Here is a 17387-nt window from a genome sequence, read left to right as displayed (position 1 = left end):
ACCCACTTAGTTTCTTTTGTTGAGCTTTCATACATTTATAGCTCTAGTGCATCTGTTGCATGGCAATCCCTACTCCTTGCATTAACATCAATCGATGGGCATCTCCATAGCTCATTGATTAGCCTCGTTGATGTGAGACTTTCTCCTTTTTTGTCTTCTCCACACACTACAAAAAAAATACACTTCCGTGATGATACGTGTTTGTCACAATAGGTCGCGTTTTTTGTCATGCGTGTACATCCATGACAAATTTATGACAGAATCAAGATAGTCATACCTGTGCTGTCGTAGAAGTGTTCCATGACATTACCAAAATTATCATCACGGAAGTGTCCACTTCCATGACGATAAATCGCGCGTCACAGAAGTGCTTTCATCAAGGGTGACCGACACGTGGCATCCACCGTAACGGAATGCCGTTAAGCTATCGGGTCAGGTTTTGGATCCGATAACCCGTTAACAGCCCCGACCAATGGGGATTTTCCACGTGTAAAATCATCATTGGCTGCAGGAAACACGTGTCGGCTCATCGTTGGGACAGATGTCATCCACTCATTGGACAGAAGGCGCCTATGATACGTTGACACGTGGCACGGCCCAACAGAGGCCCATTCCTGTGAAAAGGCCGGCCCGTTTGACTTGGTCAAAAGGTGGTGGGTCGGCCCATGGAAAGCCTGTTAACGGCCTGTTCGCATATAGCCCATTTACAGCCCGCTAACCCAAGGCCCGTTACGCCCTATCCAAATTAGGCCCAGTAGCGTCATCTGGGCCATCCAATATGATTCCAGCCCGTTTTCACTTCTGGCCCATGTATGGCCCATGACGTCTTTCGGCCCATATGAGGCCCTATGTAACTCTTGGCCTATTAACGGCACGTGGTGAAACTGGCCCGTAATGAACAGTGTATCACTTTACACCCATTAACGGCCCATGGTGAAACTGGCCCGTAATGAACAGTGTACCACTTTATACTCATTAACGGCCCGTTATTCCGTTGGGCCGTTTCCAGCCCATGTTATCTTTCGGCCTTCTCAGAGCCCATTTATTCTTGGGCTCATTTCCAGCATTCGTTTACTTATGGCCCGTTACTGTAATTTTCTGCTTGTGGGCCAAATTCAGCCCGTGGTTACAGTCGGCCCGTTTGTGGTCCGTTAATACGTTGGGCCGTTTTCATAGCGTCATCAAATACGGCCTATTAACGATGGCCCATTATGGTCGGCCCATGAACGGACTATTTCAACTCTAGCCCGTTTACGGCCATAATGCGGTCTGTTTGGCCCATGTTTGGCCAATCGATCATACGGCCCGTATAAGGCCCATTGATGATACGGCCCGCAGAAGGCCCACTGTTTCTACGGCCCGTAGAAGGCCCATTGTTTCTACGGCCCGTAGAAGGCCCACTGTTTCTACGGCCAGTAGGAGGCCCAGTGTCACTACAGTAAATATTAGCCCATGGTTATTGTGGCCTAGTTTTAAAAAATAGGTTATTGCAGCCACTAGCTAACCGTGGAAAAAGAACTGCAATGACTACAAGCAAACAAATAAACAAGACAACAAGGAAATAAATAAGCAAGCAACTAACGCTAGGCTATCACGACTATTACACATATTACATCCACTGGGCATCAAAGTTCGTCACCAGTGCAAATATCGGGAACAAAGTAGCATATCATATACACTGGTTGTCAAAGTTGGCGACCAGCGCAAATAAACGCCGCAGCAAAACAAATCCAGAACTGAAACCACTTCAGAAGATCTCAAGAAACAATATCCTGGGTACCCATAATGCTGGCAAGATGCTTAGCAAGCTTATTAACTTTCTCTTGTTTGGCGCTTAAATCCTCCAGCGCTTGCTGTTGCACCAGAAAATATGCATCTGAATTCTGCAGGGACTTCCTCAGTCCTTCAGCTTCCTGTCGCAGCACATCTGATCGATGTCTTTCAACTTGAAGTTGAGACTCAAGAAGACGAACTGATTCAGGCAGCGAGTTCGAAGAGCTTGTGCCAGCAGTAGTGGCCAGTAACTCGAACACTACATCAAGACAGGACTTTTGGGTTCCCTCACTGTCGTCAAGATAGTTTTTATCAGCTTTCTTGGAGACCAACAGGGATGTCTCACTATCTTGAACCTTATCTGCATTACTTCCTTTACCATTGGATAACGCGGTACTGTTCTCCAATATTTTGTCCGCATTGTAAAAGAGAAACAAGCAAACACATCACATGTTTACCATGTTGTATATGAAACTCATTTTGGTAAATAAGTTCAGTAGTAAAGTGGATAGGATAACAGCATGAAACAAACATATATCTATATACCATGGTCACTTTATGGTCTATATCAAATCAAGATAGAGACACAGTTCAAATAATATTTGTTCAAGACAAAGCAGAATAGACAGAATATAAGTGTGGGTAACTATAGAGCAATAACAACACTTGTAATGTGCATGACATGACAACATAACTGTTTATTCAATTGAAACTGAAATCAACATAGAGCAGGTTACAACAGCAAACCAGTTAAAGAAACAGGTTTAAAACATACCTGTTGCGCCATTGGAGTTTCAATTCCATCCTTCAAATTTGAAAATAGTTGGTATGAGTAAATACAGTAATGCAAGAGCAAAGGAGTATGAACCATAGCTACAGAACCTGACCTGAGAACAAATCTTCTTCTCCTTTAAGCGTTGAGTTGGGATTCGGAGTGGTGGTCCTCGTGCTTTGGGCACTGCAGTTCCCTTACTAACTGCTCGTGTTTGGGTGCTCTGTGGTGGAGACGGTGCTGTGTCAACTGGAACTGGGTTACTATCTGCCGGGGTTGGGGTTAGAAGGGGTGTAGCGGGTTCTCTGTCCAACTGGGTAGGGGTACAATCTGCGAGAGTCTGGGTTATGTGTGGTGGATCTGGTCCTTGGGCAAGTACAACCGTGGTTCTATCTGCATCAACTGGTAGCACTATCTTTTCTGAAGACCGTGTTGTTACTCCCTTAGATATTGCCATCACGCTCTCCAATTCAAATGGCTGATAAACAAGAAAAGTAATTGAAAGTATAGACATTGTATGATAGACAGGTGCAATGGATAGTGGGGAATAAAAGAGGGCATGAAATAATTCATATTTATGTTGTCTAACCAAACAGGATAGCATGACACAATTTCACATATATGATGGCTAACTAAACAGGATAGCATGACACAATTTCACATTATGATGGCCAACTAAAAAAGATGGAAAGATATAGTTCAAAATATGAGACTATGTAAACAGGATGACATGACATAACTATATAATGTGTTTATTAAATAGGTTGGCATGCCATAATTCACATACATTCACGGATAGAATGCCATAATTTAAAATATGATGACTGTAAACACTAAACAGGATGAGATGATATAACTATATGATGTCTTTATTAAATGGGTTGCCATGCCATAATTCAGATAGATGATGTGTATGTACTATGTAAACATGATGGCATGATATAATTCAAATATATGATTTATATAGTAAGCAAGTAAGCAGATGGCAATCCATATATGATGTAAAAACTAAGCAATGCAAGACAACATGCATGACATGGGTAATATAACCCTGCCAAGTTTGAGCATAGACCTCAGGGGGGAAATAGGACTGATCATCAGTCTCTGAATCCTCCTCTGAGGAGCTCTCTGTAACCAGCAAGATGTCTGCTTCAGCAGGTAGCATTGTCTGCTCTGAATACCTTGTTTTCACTCCAGATACTTCCATCACCGCTTCAAATGGCTGATGCACAGGAAGAGTAGTTGAATATACAAACGTTGTCGACAAATGGAACACGTAATACAAAAAATGATAGCATGATATAATTCACATACATGATGATTGGCTAAAACAGCATGGCATTGCATAATTCACATATATAATGCCTTTGCAACAAGATAGCATTGTATAATTTATATATATAATGTCTTGCAACAAGATGGCAATGCATAATTCACATATATGGTAATTAGACACTGAACAGGTGGCATTCACACAAAGCATGTGTAAACTAATCAAATGACATAGCAATGCGAGACACCATACGCATGATATGAGCAACATAACCCTGCCAAGTTAGAGCATACACCTCGGGGGGGGAATAGGACTGGTCATCTGTCTCTAAATCCTCCTCTGAGGAGCTATCCGTAACCAGCGAGATATGCGCTTCGTCAGATAGCATAGTCTGCTCTGAAGACCTTGTTTTCACTCCAGAATTTGCCATCACCATGTCAAATGGCTGATGCACACGAAGAGCAGTTGAATGTACTAACATTGTTGACAAATGTAATATGTAACGAAAAAAAAGGATGGCCTGATATAATTTACATATAAGATGACTGGCTAAGCAGGATGGCATTTGCAAATTAACATATATGATGCCTGGCTAAACAAGATGGCGTTGCATAAGTCACATAAACGATGAATAAACTAAACAGATAGCATTCGCACAAAGGATGTCTAAACTAAGCAGATGACATATTTGATGTATAAAGTAAGCAATGCAAGACACCATATGCATGATATAACCAACATCAGCATGCCAAGTTAGAGCGAAGACCTCAGGGGGTAAATAGGAGTTGTCTTCTCCTTCTGAATCCCCCTCAGAACAGATATCTTCCTCTCGATTACAATCCGAAATGCGTGGAGGGGGGCTGCCTTTGCGCCTACCATGGAGCGACGTCTGCATGAAATTTTATTGCCACGCAAGGCTCGTCTCTTTTGCTCTACATGTTCAGTTCCATTGTTTACAATAACTGTCATGCATAGGAATAAAACATAGTGAGATTATGTAAGGAGTGCATGCAGAAATCCAGAGTGATGGTAGCAACCTGTGGATAGACCCAAAACCAATAATAGCAGGCAGATAATGGCTTCAGTTAAAAAATACAGATAATGGCTTCTTTACTGTTTGTTTCCCACCCAACATGAAACTCATAGTAGACACCGGAGATTAACCAGATAGTAGATAGATACTATTGATAGCGGCCCCGATATGTACCCCACAACCATTTAAAAACTCAAGTTTGACCATTAGTTTGGAGCTGACTCAGAGTCTAATCGGTGAACAGGACGATAAAGTAGCATGTAATATTAAGCGATGCATAACGTAAGCAGACACGAAAGAGTGCGACCTCTCTTGCGGACCCGTGTAGTCCTCGAGGTCATCTGCTCGGTTGATGATGGTAATGCAGTTTTCATGGCTGCCAGTGGTGGGGAAGAAGATCTGGGGCGGCGAAAGACAGTCTGGAGGCCGGATCCCTGCTGTGCTGGACCCTTCTGTCGTTGGAGCAGCTGAGCTAGGGTGGACGACGGCGCAGCAGGAGCGGGACAAACCACGCAAGGTTTTCTTTGACAACTATCTGTAAGAGAAGTAATTCTGTAAGGGCTCGTTTGAATCGGAGGATTCCAACAATGCAGGGATAGGAAATAGACAGGAATAGGATAGGAATGCACGTGCAAAACAGAGAATTTAAAAACACAGGATTTCTGCCAATCTGGGTGTTTGATTCACAACAATTGGAAGATCACAGGATGCAAAGAAGCATGGTGAGATTAAGTCAAACCACAAGAAAATGTATGGTTATAATGCTATTATGCTACTATCTCTTAGTCTTGTGCTTCATGAATAGGAATTTGAAAAGGAGGACAAGTGAAAATTAAAATTCCTACGTTTTTTCTTTCAAGGAGACACTAAAGGAACAAATCCGTGTGCTCAGTGGACAATATATATAACATGTAGAGTAAAAAAGAGATGCAACAAGTGTACAACCTCTTTGGCGAAGCCATGTCGATCTCAGCGTGATTGGGTTGGCCGGTGAGGATGCTCCGGCTGACTTTGCTGTTGGAGGAGGGGAAGAAGATCTTAGGCGTCTGGAGATGGAGCCCGAGGTACCGCTCCGCTGTGATGGATGGTTTCGTCGTTGGAGCAGCTCCAGTGAGTTGTACGACGCCGAGGCTGAAGCAGGACAAGAGAGACAACGAACAACGTTAACCTGAGTGGAATTCTAATAGCATCTCCAATACATGACGTAAAATACATAACCACAAAGTGCTAGATATAAAATACATCAGCCGCTCATCTCTGAACTTAACTGTCGAAACTGAACTTAACTGTCGAAACTGAATTTTGCTGTCGAAACTGAACGCACTAGCAAGGTGAGGCTACACGTCGGTTGACTGACTTTTTTATTTCTGGTCAGTCGATTTTGCAGCCGTTGGATACGAAATCAAGGGCCTGCGGTTCATCTTCAACCTCCACCCCCCTGAGCCGCCAGCCACCACCGGCCAAACAGCAGCCCCCCGCCGCCCGCGGCCGGCGGTGCACCGCCCCGCCCACCCTGAAAACACTCCCCACCGCCGGTCCGCCGCCGCCCCGGCCATCCCTCTAGGCCCCCCCGTGCCGAGCTTTTTCTCCGGCGATCCCCACGCCACCGCCGGCGACCACCGCCCCCATCCCGAACCCTAAGATAGATAGTGGGGTACCTCTCCGGTGAGCCCCCCTCCCCGCTTTGCTGGTTCTTCCTTCACCCCGGCGAGCCCCCCCCCCCCCCCCCCCCCCCGCCCCCTGAAAATAGACTGACCCAAAAGTCGATTCAGTCGACTGAAGTGTAGCTAAATCGGAGCAGCATCGCAAGCAAGAGCAAGAGCGAGAGCAGCAGCGCGAGCAAGAGCAATAGCAAGAGCAGACCAGGCAGGGGACCGAGAGCAAGAGCAGAGCAGCAGCGCGAGCGAGAGCTAAAGCAGCAGCAGCTCCTACTGATGTGGACGTCGCCGCCGAGGGAGCGACGCCGTGGAGGAAGTGGCCGGCGACGCCTCCGTGGATGGAGCCGCGCCGTGTCGGCTCGGGACCGAGCGCCGGCAGCACCGTGAGATCGAATCAAGAAGAAAATGCGGCGATTAGTGTACAACCTCTTTGGTGGCGCCGATTAGGCCGCAGCTTCATCCGAGGAAACGGTGATGATGATGCTCTTCCGGTGGTGCAGGTGAAGACGGCGGTGTGGGAATGGAGGTGGCGCGAAAGACGAGGGGAACGTCGGGGCAGCTCCTTGGAGGTGGAGGACGCGGTGGCTGAGCCGGCGGGATGATGAGATCGACAACGGATCCTCATTCGGTACGGTGGATGAGGGACGTCGAGGTGCTGCTGTGGACGACGTCGTCGGGGAAGAGGCTCCGGCTGGGTGGCGGACGGAGCAGGGTGTGGGGTTTCGTCGCGGATTTTCGCGGCCTCGGTGTACGAATGGGTGGGCGGATGGGATGGCAGTGGGGAACCATGGCTTAGAGACGCGCTTGTCCGAAATGTGGGGTATGTTACGAAAGTACACCCACCGATTTGAGGCGGTTCTTTCGGTTCAGGGGTACCACGGGCATTTCACGTGTCGGGATTTCACAGGAGGTGGGAGTTTTCACGCGCGTTGTAATTTCGGAATAGCAAGGCGCGGGTTGAGATGGAGGGAGTTGTCGGAGCACAACGAGACAAAGATATATCTTATATTTCGGGCTAACAAGGCGAGGGTTGAAATTTCCGGACAAGCCTAACGTGTACTGTACCAAATCAATGCGCACTACAAATGTCATTCAAAACTTTGAATTCATGTTATGTTCAATTAAAATATTTCTCTACGTGTATAATGCATGCAACCTACTACTCAAATGAACGTTTTAGTGCATTCCAAACGTATATACTACCGCTTCAATATGAACTAAATTTGAATTCGTTTCTCTATTTGAATAAGATCTACAGTAATGATTGTTGTGAAGTCAAAGCATTTGAATTCATTTATCTGTTTTAATAAGATCTACAATCATCATTATTGTCAAGTTAAACCATCGTTTGTGTATTATCTTCACAGCACACCACATGATTAGTCTCGAGTTACATATGAACTATGTTTACTATATGTACTCGAACTAGATTTTTTGAATCCACTTTATTTTGATTTCAAATCACATTACGTTTCTAGCTCTAGCTAGATCTTCATAATCTAAACCATGTCTCATATGTATAATGTGTTTATCACATTATGTATGGTGCCCCGCCCCCTACGCCTACAAGTATTTAGATGTGAGTTGCAAACACCACACATTACCACAAATTCAAATAAAATGTGAGAATGTTCGATATATAGTATTGTTTAGATTGTTCGATATTTAGTTGTAAGCTGCAAACGCCACACATTATCACAAATTCAAATAAAATGTGAGATTGTTTGATGTATAGTATGGTTTAGATTGTTCGGCATTTAGCTGTGAGTTGCAAACGCCATGCATTATCACATTATGGTGTAACATGCGCACAACACGTGTATCACCGCTATATTCATGCATGCAATGTTTAAAACACTATGATCTCCTATTCAAATATATGAATCCACTTTCATATCAAATTATGATCTTTGTTAGTCTCTTACACCCACACAATCCTCTAACCTTTCTAGCTACCACTAACTTTCTCTCGTGCATGCACACGCCCTCCTCGCCCTCCCCCTCCCTCGGCATTCTATCCACCGGGCACATTGATTTTTCTCTTTAGGTCGTTCTCCCAGAGTCTCCATAACTCCTTTCCGACACACACCGATCGATAAACCTCTCCAGCGATGCCTGCCTACAACATACACACACACCTTCAATCTCCTCCTTTATGTGTCCTTGCCTCGTGTCTCTCATACGGTCAGACACACGTGTAAACTCTCGCCCCTCTTTTCATCGATCTCACAAACGCACACTCCTCCCCCTATCTAGCTAGTAGTTGGGCCTCTCGCACCACCTCCTAGCTCCATTCTCTTTGTCTATCCGTCTCGCTGGGCCTTATTTGCCTCTAACAAATGGACGTACACCGACTGATCTCTCGCTATACATATAGCTAGCTAGGTCCTTATAACTCGTTTTTACCCACACGTCAATCGATCTACCTCATTAGTTGTGTCTCTCCCTTCCTCCGACAAACAACAATTGATCTACCGATCTAGTTAGGTTTGCTTACCAAACACATGGTTCCCCTTCATCATCCATGGATGCGTCCCGACAGATCTATCACGCACAGGCACACACAGAAACACATCCCCACTCTTATTGATAACATTGCAGTTCCACCCTCAGTTTGTCTAGTAGGCCTCTCCCACCATCTTCGAGAAGCAACTCCATCACCCATCCAGCACTCTACCCCTCTCCCTCCCTCTCCCTCCCTCTCTCTCTCCTCTCTCTCTCTCTGTCCCATCATATTTCCGTCCTTCAGTTATGTATGGATGTCGACCGATCTCCCTCAAGACATAACTGGGTCTCTCCTTCTCAACACATATACGAGTCGTTCTACCTCTATAGTTAGGCCTCTGCCTACCCCTCCCCCACCCCCTCCCCCCCACACACCGATACATCGAGCACTCTAGTCATGCCTCCCTGCCACACACAAACTTGACATGTGCCCTCTAACGTTCTGGTAGGCCAGTCGCCCTATATCTTTGACTTGCATACACACACCATTTCGATGGCTCTCTTCATCGATCTCGCACCCACCCACTTGATCCTCTCTTCGACTCTATCGATAGCTATGACCCCTCCCTCTCTTCTCGTGGATTGCCCGACCCTCTATGTATGATATGGGTAGGCCTCCATTTCACACACATTGCATGCAAAATTTTGTTTGAGATGTCATCGACACATATTCCCACAAATAATTCACGAAATCAACCCCCCACCCCACCCCCACCCCAAAACAAAAAACACTCACGAACGCGGTTTGTATCTCTCACACACACCCACGTAGGTGGGGGACGTGCACGAAGAGAAGAGGTGCATGCACGGCGCACGTACTCCCGTCTCTTTCCCAACCACACCCGCGTGGGTACATGGTGGAGCTCATTTCTGTACGAAAAAGGCAGCCCACGTGGTAATTTCGCACGTGTACTGGTTGTCCACTTGGTGGAGGGAGGATCGTCTACCACGGGTGAATGAACAAATTGCGACTTGACGTGTTATGTCAAAAAGAGAGGCAAACCATGTGGGGCCTACCTTAGAGGCAAGGCTCTATACACTGGAGTACTTTTGATGTGTCCCTTCAACTCGCAGAACGAGGAGAAGCTTGCTTAGTATGCCGTCTCCCCCGCCCACGGGCGCGGTGGCTCGCAGGATGAGGTGAAGCTTGCTCCGCCTTACGTCCGCTCCCTCGCCCATGCGCGCGGTGGCTCGCAGGACGAGGCGAAAAAATTACTACTCCCTCCGTTTACTCCTCGTCCCTACTACCTTGGTTATAAAGATTATATCATATTGTTTGGAATATATATGTCCTTTAGTAGATTTCAATATGAACTACTAGTACATACTCCAAACACTGATGTATATAGACATATTTTAGAGTGTAGATTCACCTATTTTGCTCCGTATGTAGCACTCTCCCTCGACCCTCGCCCACGTGGTGGACGTGCAGCAATTCATTCGGTCTCATATAGCCAGAACGATATATACTGCACTACCATTATTGCTCGACTTCCTGAAGAGGCGAAGAGCCAATCGCAAGGTTAATATTTTGGAGATGCCAAGCGCAAGGTTATAGGAGAACGAGTAGTAGGTGCCGCGTCATTTATAAATAAAGTTTTTTTTTCTTCAGTGGCACGTACGCAATATGATAGGTTCATATGGAGAGAAAAGGAAACCGCTCCACTATATACATAGTCAAGACGGGCCAGCCTACACGGTTGCTTGTTGGGCTTGCTCTCTTCACACTCTCTCGCACAAAACGACTGTGGCCACATCTCTAACATCCCGGCGGATCACGTCCGCTTGGGGAAGGGGTGGATGCTTAGTGTAGATGTGGTGGCCGTCGCCGACGGCGAAAACCCATTGTCGGCACGTCCCGATCAGGGGTCCCCGCCGTTCTCTCTCACAAAGACGGTGAGGTTGCCTTCGTCCCTTGCTCACTGCCGCGATGTGGGCAATTGCCGCCTCCCGCCGCCCTCCTCAAGGTTGAGCTACGTCCCTCAGGTACAACTCCCTTTACAGCTGGCTTGCACCACTGCTCCAGCTGCCCACATCACTCCCTGTGGATATTTCTCTACTTCTTTGCCCCGCACATATCTCTACTGGCTTCTACGTACTGTATTTGTGACGAGTTTATGTCTCATCAACTAGTCCCAGTAATCTTATTCTAATCACGCTTCTTAAATTTCTTTGCCACAGGGATGCTCATCTCGATTTTGGTGAAACTGCACAAAATGATCCGATGGTCAAAAGGTTGCAAACTTCATTTATTAGGAAGCTCGAACGTTGCTAGCAAATTGAAGCCTGGTCAGGGTTCACGGTTCAAGGGCTAGGGACTGCATGGATCGTTTTTTTTCTTTAGCCGCCTCTGTTCCAAAATAAATGTCAACTTTAGTAGTAGTACAACTTTGTACTAAAGTTTGCACAAAGTTGAGACACTTATTTTGGAACGGAGGGAGTACATATTTGCTATGATCTGTCAATCATTGAGATGCAATAGCATGCATGTTAGTCTCCTTTGTATTTGATGAAATATTGCAATGGGCAACCTTGGCTGCAAGATACATGTAACAGAAGCTGGAAGCTTCATAGCATTGTACAAATTTATCTCGCTGATAAATTACAGTACGTACTATACTAGTACTTCCTCCGTTCCTAAATATAAGTCTTTGTAGAGATTTTACCATGAACCACATGCGGACGTATATAGATGCATTTTAAGTGTAGATTCTTTCATTTTGTTCCGTATGTGGTGGAATCTCTACAAAGACTTATCTACTAGTAATAGCTAGCCCCCACTACTAGGAATTCTCTATCCTCTCCTTGAGCCACATCATCAAAATTGATGTAGCTGTTAGATGAAGTAAATCAGTCCATAATAGCCGTCTGATCTAGACGTTGAGAGGCTCCGCACTAAGCCACATGCAAGCATGCAGAAATACCATGGCACATGCATGTGAGTGGGTTTTAAATGTCATCAACATGTCTGCATGCAAGCATACACCGGTAGCATGCATGTAAGTGAGCTTTTAAGTCCCATTAACATGTCAAAAAGAAAAATATAATCCCATTATGCAGTAGGAGTTGGCTGATCTTTTTTCCTTACGTGGGATGATCTAAATGATGATGGGAGTTTATTTAGTTTGGCTACCACATTTGTCATGCGGTTATAGAGTTTTTTTTAGTTCTATGAAATCGATAATTTTGCGCAGAGAGATATACCGCTGTTCCACGGCAACGCGCGCGGACTCATCTAGTAATATTTAGGAACGGAGGGAGTACTATGTAAAGAGTTAGGTGTCGCACGGTGATAGTGTGAGGTGGGCCATGTAATCACTGAGCCTGTGTGTTTTCACTGCTCTTGCACGCCTCCGCTTTAAGAATGGAGAAAATTGTAATCTAGTACTACTACCTCCTTTCGCCGAAAGCGTGGGACATCCAGCAGTCCTACCACCTCAGTAATAAAGACCAATGAGCCGTCAAATCACATAGACCCAGCAGTAAGTTGGACGGACGAAGCAACCATCACTCTTGCGCCAGTGAGAGGTCGCGTCCGCTCTGCCCGGGCATGAATGCGGCACTGATTCTTTGGAGCGGCGCTGACCGTTTTGGGCGGGAAGCGCGCGCGGGCGATGGAGGGGCTTTGGGTGGGCCAGGCTGGTCAGGAGCGGGCGTGGCAGCTGTCCACATGTCCCTACCGGACACGCGCGGAAACGAGAGGATGCACCGACTCTCGCGGCTAAAATCTTACTACACTACACAACATCTCTCTGTAGGAGTAGGTCGATCTGTCGCTCTCTCTAACACACACATGCTGTTAAACACACACACACACACACACGCACACGCACGCACCTTGGTCCCGTTGCACCTTCTAACGTGACTTATTACACCTAGACGGAGGGAGTAGTAAGTATACGAGATACGGTGGCACACTGACTTAAGTCGAATACAAGTGCCCAAAATTTGTGTGCATGTTATAATAAGGATTCACTTAAAATAGTACGTGAGCAAACAAAGGGATCAATTGGACAGTGTTCCCGAGCAGTAGCGAGATGTGTGAGGTAAGATACACCGCTGGCGCTTTTAATTTTCTTATTAATTTGTTTGTTTCACCCTCTGACTGGTGGTACCCAACGTACTACGTGGAGAGAGGTAAGGTGACTAAGGCTGCATTATTTCTGCACCATTGTGGATAGTCTTACCACCAAAGCCACATGACACGATTATGATTGAAATCCTAATGACTCCCCCACACACAAAAAACACGGCATGCTTGTCACACGAATGCAGGAATGTATAAAAGGTTATTTCCCTCTCGTTGAACATAACGGGAGGGTTGTGTAGCTGGTTAGCCTGTTCGCTCATGAAACTTGAGGTCTCGGGTGGATTCTTTGACTGGTCAAAATGTTTTCTAGGGTTTGCACGCTTCACACTCTCTCTCCAGTATACACGCTGGAGCCTCAGCGCTTGTAGTTGCTCTCTTCACACTCTCTCGCCCTCTCCCGCTGGAGCCTCAGCGCTTGTAGTTTCTCTCTTCACACTCTCTCGCCCTCTCCAGATCTAAACAAGACTTCGTTGGCCTCTCTCTCCCCTCACTGCTGCTCAAAGAGCCGGCAGGATCCGTCCGTCGGGAAGGGAAGGAGGCTTAACGCTGTCGCCGTCGGCGAGGGACTACCGGCGCAGCTGTTCACTTTCCACCCAGCGGCGGCGCGGGAGGGCCTCCGACCCCTTCTTCTTCGCCGCCGTCCCGTCGCCCACCGAACCACGCCCCAAGAACCTTAAGGTATAATTTACTTACTCCACATGCATTGCTCTAGCTGCATGTATACCATGAATCTAGGACGTGGTTCAAAGAGGAAAGGAGTGGGGGAAAGTAGTGGGAAAAGTTGTATATAGCATGAATCTAGGACGTGGTTCAAAGAGGAAATGAAGGGGGAAAGTTGTATAGCATGAATCTAGGATTTGGTTCAAAGAGGAAAGGAATGGGGGAAAGTAGTGGGGAAAGTTGTATCGCATAAATCTAGGACGTGGTTCAAAGAGGAAAGGAAGGGGCGAAAGTACTAGTTCAAAAAGGAAAGGAAGGGACAAGGCGGTAGAGTTTGAGCAGGACTAGATTTGCTGTGCTCACATAGGGAAAGGTGTCTAAAGATAACAAAACTGGGACCAACACAAATATGCTCCTTGGTTGTTTGTTCTTTGTTGCAACAGACTGTGCATGACCACAGTACATCGGTAGATGCACATGGTGCTGGTGCGTCCACTGTCCCGTGCAACTCATTAGGTGTTGTTAATCTAAGGCCCTGTTTGGTTAAAAACTCCCTAGTCCCTACCTGCTTGGTTCCAGGGACTAAACATGGACTAGAGGTTATTAAATGACATGCTAAAAGACCATGTTACCCCTAGTAATGAACTAATAGAGACAAGGTGCGATGCGTGGCAGGGGCAACTGTTGGAAAAAGTCCCAAAAAGACTCCCTCGGGGTCTTCTTTCTTTAGTCCCAAATGCCCACTTTTAGTCCCTAAAAGTCCCTCCTGTTTGGTTTAGATGGGACTGACACGGAGTTTTTTTAGTCCCTACACCAAAATGTCCCTGTAAACAAACACCCTCTAATAATGCCGCTGGAAAATTGATGCAATGCCACAGTTAAAAGCAAATTACATGTTTAAAGAATTTTATTGTTAATATAATCTCTATGTTAATATTAATCAATGCCACCGTTTGAGAAATGCTACTGTCTTGCTTTCTTTCCCATTTAGATAAGGTAGATACTTCTTTTTGTTGGCTTCTGTGTCATCCACCGTTATTGACCACTAATTGTTTCCTTTGCACCTCTGTGTAAACAGGGTTATCTATTTCACCTCGTTGCCATTGTGACCTTTTGTTGCACTGCACAAAACACTTTTGTTTTAAGAGTGTTTTGTGCAGTTCAACCAAAATGTCACACCGACAACGTTGCTTGATTGCTTGATCTTAGTGGAACTGCACAAGAGGAGATCTTACTTCCTATCCGTTAAGGCGAATTGGGTTTAGATCTTCTTCTTGTGAGTTGTTTGAATTCCGCATCATGAGAGGTCAGTACTAGCCTTCTTTCACATGATTCTGCAGTGTGCTTTCATATGTTGTGCTACTTGTACGATAATGTTGCTTGATTTTAGTGAACTGCACAAATGGAGACAAGACTTCCAATCTGTATGTGCACCGTAATATCTCATTGAGGTAAGATAAGGATATTTCACAACTGCTGGCCTGTATTTTGCCACTTTCATCAGAAAATTAAGTTTAGTACTATACTTGTGCTCCCTAATTGACATGCCAAACCTTACATTGAAGGCGAGGCTTGTCTGTTATTGAACCAAGTGATGAAGGGGAAGAACAAGCGGAAGAAAAACAAAAATCAACTCTCGGTGCTGTAATGAAGCACTGGAACTGTGATGACACAAGTAATGATATAGTTTTGCGTCTTAATTTATTGCTATGGCTGGAACGAGCAATTGTTTTGCCACTGATTTGATGCCACTCTTAATGTAATATGTAATTATCTCTACTTGTGCAAACAGGGATATTCTTTGAAGATACCATATATTTTAGTGGAACTGCACAAGAAGATGTTGGAAACATTAAATTAATCGAGGAGTATATAGTAAGCATGGCCACCACCGTAGATAGCAACAGATTGTTCCGGAGAAGTGCTTCATCTGTATGCTCTACACAATAAGCCTCCTGACAAAGGTTGGTACTCGCCCGCTGATTTCATCCATATGATTGAGCTTTGTCATCTCTATTGGTGTTGTGCTACTGTTTAGATACTGTCATGAAAAAGTGGTATTGTCCTTGAGAAGTGCTTCATCTGTGCTATTTTAAATATTTCCTTTCCTTTTTTTCGAGCAAACAGGGATGCTAGCATTTAGTAGTCCTCTTGTCTTTGCACAACAGGATCATCTTCCTCTGAAGAAGAATATGGAGTACGTGAAGTGACTAGTTCCGATTATGCCAGGATGAAGAAGCCCTGTCTATCTTCTCATCAGAAGGAGCAGTTGAAGGATGGTTACATTACTCCCCACAAGACCAAACTAACTTCAGCTCAGAAGGACTGACAAATCTCCATTTTTTTGCCGTGATGCGCGAGTACAATGTTGTTCTAGGATTCTTTCTGGTGAGTTCCATTTTTCTAAAAGTGTGCTCTACATGGACCATGTATGTGCCTGTTAAAACTGTCAATTCATAGTACAGTTTGCTTTATACTAATCACTTTTTTGTATTTGTGCAAACAGGGGTGCTCAGCTTGATTTCAATGGGAACTGCACAAAATGTTCATGAATACATCGAATCATTCATTTCCACCACAAGAAAGGAGGTGCCGATAAGTTCAAGGCGTTGCAACATATAAGGGCGAAATCATACAAGCTACGCGCGAATTTGGTTAATTTTGATGGAACTGCACAAAAAGAACAGCTGGTTTATTTAGCACGAGGTGCCATGTCAATGTCCGAACTGATGGCAAACCCTGCCCATTCCACAATCGTAGGCATTTGATATTTGGAATGGGACAACCTTGTCAAATTTTGCTCATTGATTTTAGCAAGACATGCGTTTGATATTTTCGAATGGGATGCCCTTTGCTGTCAGCAGCGTCGATCAATTTTTTCTTTATTCTTTAGTTATGAAGTAAATATTGCCTCTGACATGTGAGTAGCTGAGATGCATAATCATCGATTGTTTTGAATGTTCTCTATGAATTGCCAGGCCTATGTGTTTGATTGCAATGTACAGAAACGCTAAAAAGCTGCTCAAACTCTTTGTACTCCTTCTGTTCCTTTTTACTTCACACATTGTGAAAGTGCATACTTTTTTGTATAAGATTGGTCAAAGTAGAGATACTTTGACTGCAGACAAAACTTGTATGCAGACTAGAAAGGACCGGAGGAAGTACATGTGAAACTGCTGCAAACGAGGTGATCACCCTGGGAATAATGCTAGTACGTATTGTTTTGCATGTTCATCCAATGCCAGTGATATAGGAATTCGAACTAATCGAAATAAATTCATTCATACACGATCGGATTTCATATAAACATGCCGGATTTCATTACATTTCATACATTCTTCAACTAAAAAGGGGTGCGCTGGAGGTATAATTAATTAACTGAAGCTACCCACCTGTGTCCCGCTGAGCCGAACAGAGGCTTCAGTGACTTAACTGCAGGTGCAGTTGCGTAACTGACATGTGGCCTGTTGGGCCCACGTGTCAGTCAGCCAACTGCACCAGCAGTTAAGTAGAAGCAGCGTTCTTCTCTAGCGCAGCTCTCCGACTCCACGTCGCCGCCAAGAAGCTAACCGGCCGTCAATGATCAACCCGCCTAGCTTGGCTTCAACCGGAGGGTAGCAGCG

The sequence above is a fragment of the Aegilops tauschii genome, chromosome 1 (genome assembly GCF_002575655.3).
Source record: "Aegilops tauschii subsp. strangulata cultivar AL8/78 chromosome 1, Aet v6.0, whole genome shotgun sequence".
In the NCBI taxonomy this organism is placed as follows: domain Eukaryota; kingdom Viridiplantae; phylum Streptophyta; class Magnoliopsida; order Poales; family Poaceae; genus Aegilops; species Aegilops tauschii.
Note: the sequence above shows the minus strand (reverse complement) of the source record.